Source organism: Mastigoproctus giganteus, chromosome 14 (genome assembly GCF_048544385.1).
Source record: "Mastigoproctus giganteus isolate SK-2022 chromosome 14, ASM4854438v1, whole genome shotgun sequence".
NCBI lineage: Eukaryota > Metazoa > Arthropoda > Arachnida > Uropygi > Thelyphonidae > Mastigoproctus > Mastigoproctus giganteus.
In genome coordinates this window covers 99,608,386-99,614,385 of record NC_143588.1, presented here as the reverse complement: position 1 = coordinate 99,614,385, position 6,000 = coordinate 99,608,386, and the positions used below count along the sequence as shown (strand labels likewise).

Sequence of the window (6,000 nt, the reverse complement as noted above, 5' to 3'; positions counted from 1 at the left end):
AGCGGTCCCATTCGAACAAATTCAACTCTTATAGAGTCTTTTATCAAAAATTTTTTAATATTTAAAATAAAAGTAAAATATCATCGGAATTCGGGGCTCCTACATTCCCGGGAGCTCGCTCGAGGATGTAGGGGGCCCGGTTCGCTCGTATCTAGGTATGGCACTGTATATCCCCATATGTTCTTGTTTAAAAATCGGAAAAGGGAAGAAAATGTGAATATTGAACTTCTTTTTTTTTAAATCGTCAGCTTTGTTTGCTACTGTTGAAGTTGTTTTATTTATTATTATTTATTTATTTTTTTTTTTTTTTTGGCCTCGATAGTGCAGAAGACAATTTTTCATAAAAAATTGCCGCTAGGCGGTTTGTGTAAATGTTCGATAGAGAAATAGGCGGAGTTTCGTTCATATTTTTATCAATTAAGAATGACCATGTACAGGAAGTTACACTACTGCTAATTTGAAGTGTTTCCCCCCCCCCCCCTGCTGTTATGCGTTTTTATTTACGTATCTAGATTAATAGTTGAGTGATTTCATGAAACGGTCAACTTTTAAAGTTCCACTCCAGCTGTTTCGATTTTTGTCAGTTTTCACTTGAGTATATTTTAAACAAGAATGTTTTTTAGGTGTGTGTCAGTAGTACTTTGGATATTGTAGATGAAATTATGGCTGATAATTCTTGACAGCTACGTTATAGCCCTTGGTCATTATGTGAAGTTATATGTTTATTTTGCATTATGTACGCTATAGTTCTACACCAAAGAAAGGAGGATAATTTATTTAAAAGCAGATATGAAGACACTTCAAAATCAGTGACAGTATTTTGTCTTCATATAAGGAATTTCCCAGTGGATACTTAAATGATATAAAAACTAATAATTGCGATTTTCTCACAGATTGGGAATTCGAACGCACAAAACAATAATACGCAAAGTGAGGTAAGCCTAAAATACGTAGAGGTTTACACATTTTATTTTGAATTTACACATTAGATTAATGTAAACCGTAATAAATAAATAATATATGTGTATATATAGTAATTAAACTAAAAAAAAAAAACCCAAAACAAAACTGTTAAATATAGTAAGAGGATACAATATATATTTACATTACTACTTTAGACGCAAAGAATTTTATAATTAGTTGGTATAAATTTAGCCTTCCTCCTAATGGATTGAATGTATGAATAGTAATCATCCTTTACACTCCTGGAATTCTTCGCTGAAGAAATTTTGCACAGTGAACGAGACACTGTTCTATAAACAGGATTTAGGCCCATTTGCTAAATAGCACAACAAGCGAATTTGCTAGTGACAAGTCATTTAAAGTTAGTATACTGCCTAAAACACCTTTATTTGTGCTGAATACCAGGACAACTCTGATGATAGCACCACAGCTAGAATGATTATTGTTAAAGAATTTTTTGACAGCTCTATCACAAATTTATATAATAGACTTCCTGCATTACATTCCACTTTGAATTTGTGCATCCAAATCAATGTAAAAACAGTAGTTATATTTTCATTAATATCCGGTACAATCACAAAAAAGTTTTATATTCGTTGGTTTATAATAAGAATCCCTATTGTACAAAAACCACTGTACAATATACCTGACTGATCCTGGGACTTAACCAGACTGTTTTTTGTCACATGAAATACAAAGTACAGGAGAAGAGAAGATTTTGGATAAAATTCTAAGGTAATTAGTGTTATTATTGCAATAACACAAACAAGTGTGAAAGATGATACAATAATAGGTATAATAGTTATATATTATACATACAATAGAATAGTGCAATGCATTGTATTTGGCAGCTTCAAATAATATAATTTTTATATTTTGTAGCACTGATGTTTATTTAAGTACTTTATATTTTTGATATAACAAATTTCTTGTTGTGTCAAGTTTTTATCACTGTTTAGAAGCAAGAACTTGATCAAGCTTCTAAAGATCAAATCAATCAATATGACAATTTTTAGTATACTACTCGAGATATATGATATAACAGTTCTGAGTTGATATTTTCTGATTATGGTACTTAGTCTAAAACTTATTTGTGTTAGTAGTAATCACTTTTAATCTCTTTAATCAGAATTCATTGAAATCAGCATTTCTCAGTCTCCTTTTATTGACAATCCCTTTGTCAGTAAAGGAATATTAGAAAAGTACTATAAAAGTACGAATATTTAGAAAAGTACTATGTTGTAACTGGAGAGTAACATGGCTACATATTTAGAACTGGTTGTACTAATATTTTCCAAGAACACATTGTCAAACCTAAGAACAGATTGTGATCAGTTATCTGGGAATTTTCTCCTTCACATTGATGGGATGTGAGCACCATGTGGGCTGGCATGACCTTATAAATTTTGTTAGCAGTTGAACTCTTGGTCCTCTTTCCCAGTGTCTATCATCAATAAATTTTGGTAATTGGCATTCATTTGTAGGAACCTTTTCTTTCAGTCTTCTTGAAGCTCTAGAACAGAATCTTGCTTGCTTAAAGCAAGCAAGATTTTGCAGTTACAATACGTGTGAGCACCGTATATTAAAATATAAATTTTTTTTGCTTAAAGATTAAAATTGCATTTCTCTAAATAAATTTTTTTAGCCATAAGACACAAATTTTAAAAATAATCACAAATCTTCTTCCAAAAGTGAAATCTTGTCCTTTTTTTTATTTTTGATATTGTTCACTAATGAAAAAGCACTTTCACACATATGTTGATTCAAACATAGTAAGTACTTTGAATACTTCTCTTTGTAATACTGTAAAGGAAATATTTTGCAGTTGGAAGAACCCGAGAATTTTAAAATAGTTTTGTGTTAGAAAAACATTTCAGAGCTAAAGACGACTGCGTATCAACAAGTTTTAAGTCGGCAGCTGCTACTTCATTTTTATTGAAAATTTGTTGTTATCGATTTCAAAATTTCTGTAATTTATCATTAATTCAAATTTTGAGGTGCTCTTTCAAGTTTTCCCAGCAGTTTCCTCCAGACATTTTTAGAGAAGGAAAATGAAGCAAATTTCCTTTTAATACTTGAAAGTTTTTTCTCAAATGTAATAACCTCCTCATATAAAACCAGCACAAATTTATCTTTTTCCTGTATCCTCAAATTTAACTTATTTAAATGGCTGAAGATGTCAATCATGAATGAAAGTGTAATCTTGAAATCTTTAGTAAAAATTTCATTAAAAAGGTTTTCTTTATTAGTTTAAATTAGAAATATGCAATTAGAAAAGCTTTTCCTTCTTCAAACACCTCCCAAATTCTGGAGAGAGTCTTTCGACAACTGAGCCAATGAACCTCTGTATGGGTAATAAGATCAAAATGCAGTGCTTGAAGATCTTCCAAAAATATTTTTAGAAGTCACTTATTTAGAGATTTAGCAATAAAATGGTTGATGGCATTTAACAATGACTTCGACATATCCTATAATTTTATTTTTATTTTTCGTTCATGAACACAAGGATTCTATATGAATCAAACAGTGATAATGCACAAAATTAGGTACCCTAATTTTGTGTGAAACAATCTAAACCGCCCAAGCACTTCCTAATTCATTTCACAAATATACGTAGTCTCAATTCTAATCTCAACGATGTCCATTTCCACTTGCAGTCTGCCAAACCCCATGTACTTTTTCTGACAGAATCTCAGTTATCGGTTGATTCAACTACTGCTCATCTCAAATGCCCAAATTATTTGCTGTATGATTCCTTTCGCCTCAGAGGTGGTACTTGTGCATATGTCCGTTCTGATATTCCCTGTCAGAGATTTGGCAATTTGGAATCTCCTTTCTTTGATCTTCTCTGGCTTAAAATCTCTGTACCTCATTGTGTCAAATTCATCTGTTGTCTCTACCGTTCTCCCAACTCCACTAATCACTTGGAGCTCTTTGACATCCTCTCTTTGCAGCTTGACTTTCTCCAGTCCAACTCTCCTAACAGTGAGGTAATTTTCCTTGGTGATTTTAATGTTCACAACTCCAACTGGCTTCCATTTTCTAGTACCTGACCCAGCTAGTCGAGATGCTGAGGCTTTTGCAATTACTAATGACCTTGCACAGATCGTTCATTTACCTACAAGAATACCGGACAATCCTAATCATACAGCGAACATGCTTGATCTTTTTCTCACGATGGAACCTTTATCTCATGGCTATTCCCAGTCTTGTGTTGTTTGGCATTACAAGAATGCAAAATGGTATGACCTGCGAGACTTGTTTTCTTTTTTTCCTTGGTTGGATTACTGTTTCAAAACTTCTGATGTCAGCGTTTGCTCAGATCGTGTCAGTGAAATTATTCTTGCAGGAATGGAATCCTTTATCCCACACTCCACTTTAAAATCTCGTCCTTTATCTAAACCTTGGTTTTCCAATAAATGTGCTAAGGCTGTTTAAGAGAAGAATGTCGCATATCGTAATTGGCTTGTTTCTAATTCTTCAGTTTCATTTTCTGCCTACACCAAAGCTTGCAACAATTGTAAAGCAGTTACTAATCAGTCCAAACTAGAGTTTGAACAGGCTAAGAGTAGAAAACTTGCTTCTTGCCCTAATGGTAGCCGAGCATTCTGGTCTCTTGCCAAAGCTATTGGCCCCAACTTTTGCCCATCTCTGCTCCCACCTCTGTCCAAACCAGATGGTTCTGTTGTCACTTCAGCCAAGGATAAAGCTGACCTGATTCCATTTTTCTTCCAACTCATGTATTAATGATCTTGGTAAAACACCTCCCACCATTCCCAACACGCTCCATTCAATGCCTCCTGTGGTCTTCCGTCAAAAGGATATCAGAAAGATTTTGATTAATCTTGATGCTAAGAAAGCTCCAGGTCCCGATGGTATTTCTCCACTTGTTCTCAAAACCTGTGCTCCTGAACTTACTCCTATTCTTTGCTGCCTTTTTTCACTTTCATATTCCAAAGGTGTTTTTCCTTCTGCTTGGAAATTTGCTCATATCCAGCCAGTTCCTAAAAAGGGTGACAAATCCCTCCCATCCAGTTATCGTCCCATTGCAATTACTTCTACTCTTTCTAAAGTAATGGAGAAATCAATTAACTGCCAACTCATAAACTACCTAGAAACCTTCCGTCTGATCAACGATCACCAGTATGGATTCCATCAGTGTCGATCCACTGGTGATATTCTGGCTTGTGTTATCCATTTATGGACTAATTCAATGGAAAGGTTCAGTGAAACACAAGTAGTTGCTCTTGACATCTCAAAGGCTTTCGATCGTGTTTGGCATAAAGGTCCTCTAAACAAGCTTCCATCTTATGGTTTGCCTACTGTTTTTAGTAATTGGTTATCCAGTTTTCTCTCTGATCGCTCACTGAGGGTGATGGTAGATGGCTCTCTGTCTTCTAACTTCTCCACTAATGCCGGTGTCCCCCAAGGTTCAGTTCTTTCTCCTGCTATTTTCCTCTTGTATATTAATGACCTTCTTCCATTGACTGGAAATCCTATCCATAGTTTTGCCAATGATAGCACATTGCATTCCACTTTCCATTTTGAGAAACCTTGCCCTGCTCAATCAGCTTCAACTTCTCGAATATCCACTACCAATTCCTTAAATGCCCTTCTCCAGTGGAGCAAAGACAACTTAGTTGATTTCAATCATTCTGAAATTCAGTCTTGTCTTATATCTCACAAAAAGGATTCTTCTAATCCTATGCTTATCTTTGGTGGCACTCCAATTTCTAGGCAAGTTGATATATCTCTTTTGGGGATTACCTATGACTTCTAACTTCTCTTGGCACAAGCACATTAGAAATATTGCTTCCTCTGCATCTAAAAAACTTGGTTTTCTCTTTTGCTCTCAACGTTACTTTTCTTCCAAATGGCTATTGACTCTGTACAAATCGCAAATCCGCCCTACTATGGAATATTGTTCCTACATCTGGGGCGTTGCACCCAAAACTTCTCAAGTGTCTAGATTCCATTTAGAAGAGGGCAGTTAGGTTAATTAATGACTCATCTCTAACAGAATCTCTCCACTCTTTG

At 34.6% G+C, this 6,000-nt stretch overlaps 1 protein-coding gene across 4 annotated transcripts in view; it reads left to right on the top strand.

Moving 5' to 3' along the window:
* Nucleotides 1-589: 589 nt before the first annotated feature.
* Nucleotides 590-6,000, top strand: part of Abi (tyrosine kinase Abl) — a 95,017-nt gene continuing 89,606 nt past the window's right edge. For 3 of the 4 annotated variants that reach the window (XR_016547924.1, XR_016547923.1, XM_090389253.1), the window contains exon 1: nt 591-935. The gene's annotated coding sequence lies outside the window, so the exon portion shown is untranslated. Of the gene's footprint in view, nt 936-6,000 lie in introns of all 4 variants that reach the window. The other variant, XM_090389254.1, reaches the window with a different exon arrangement.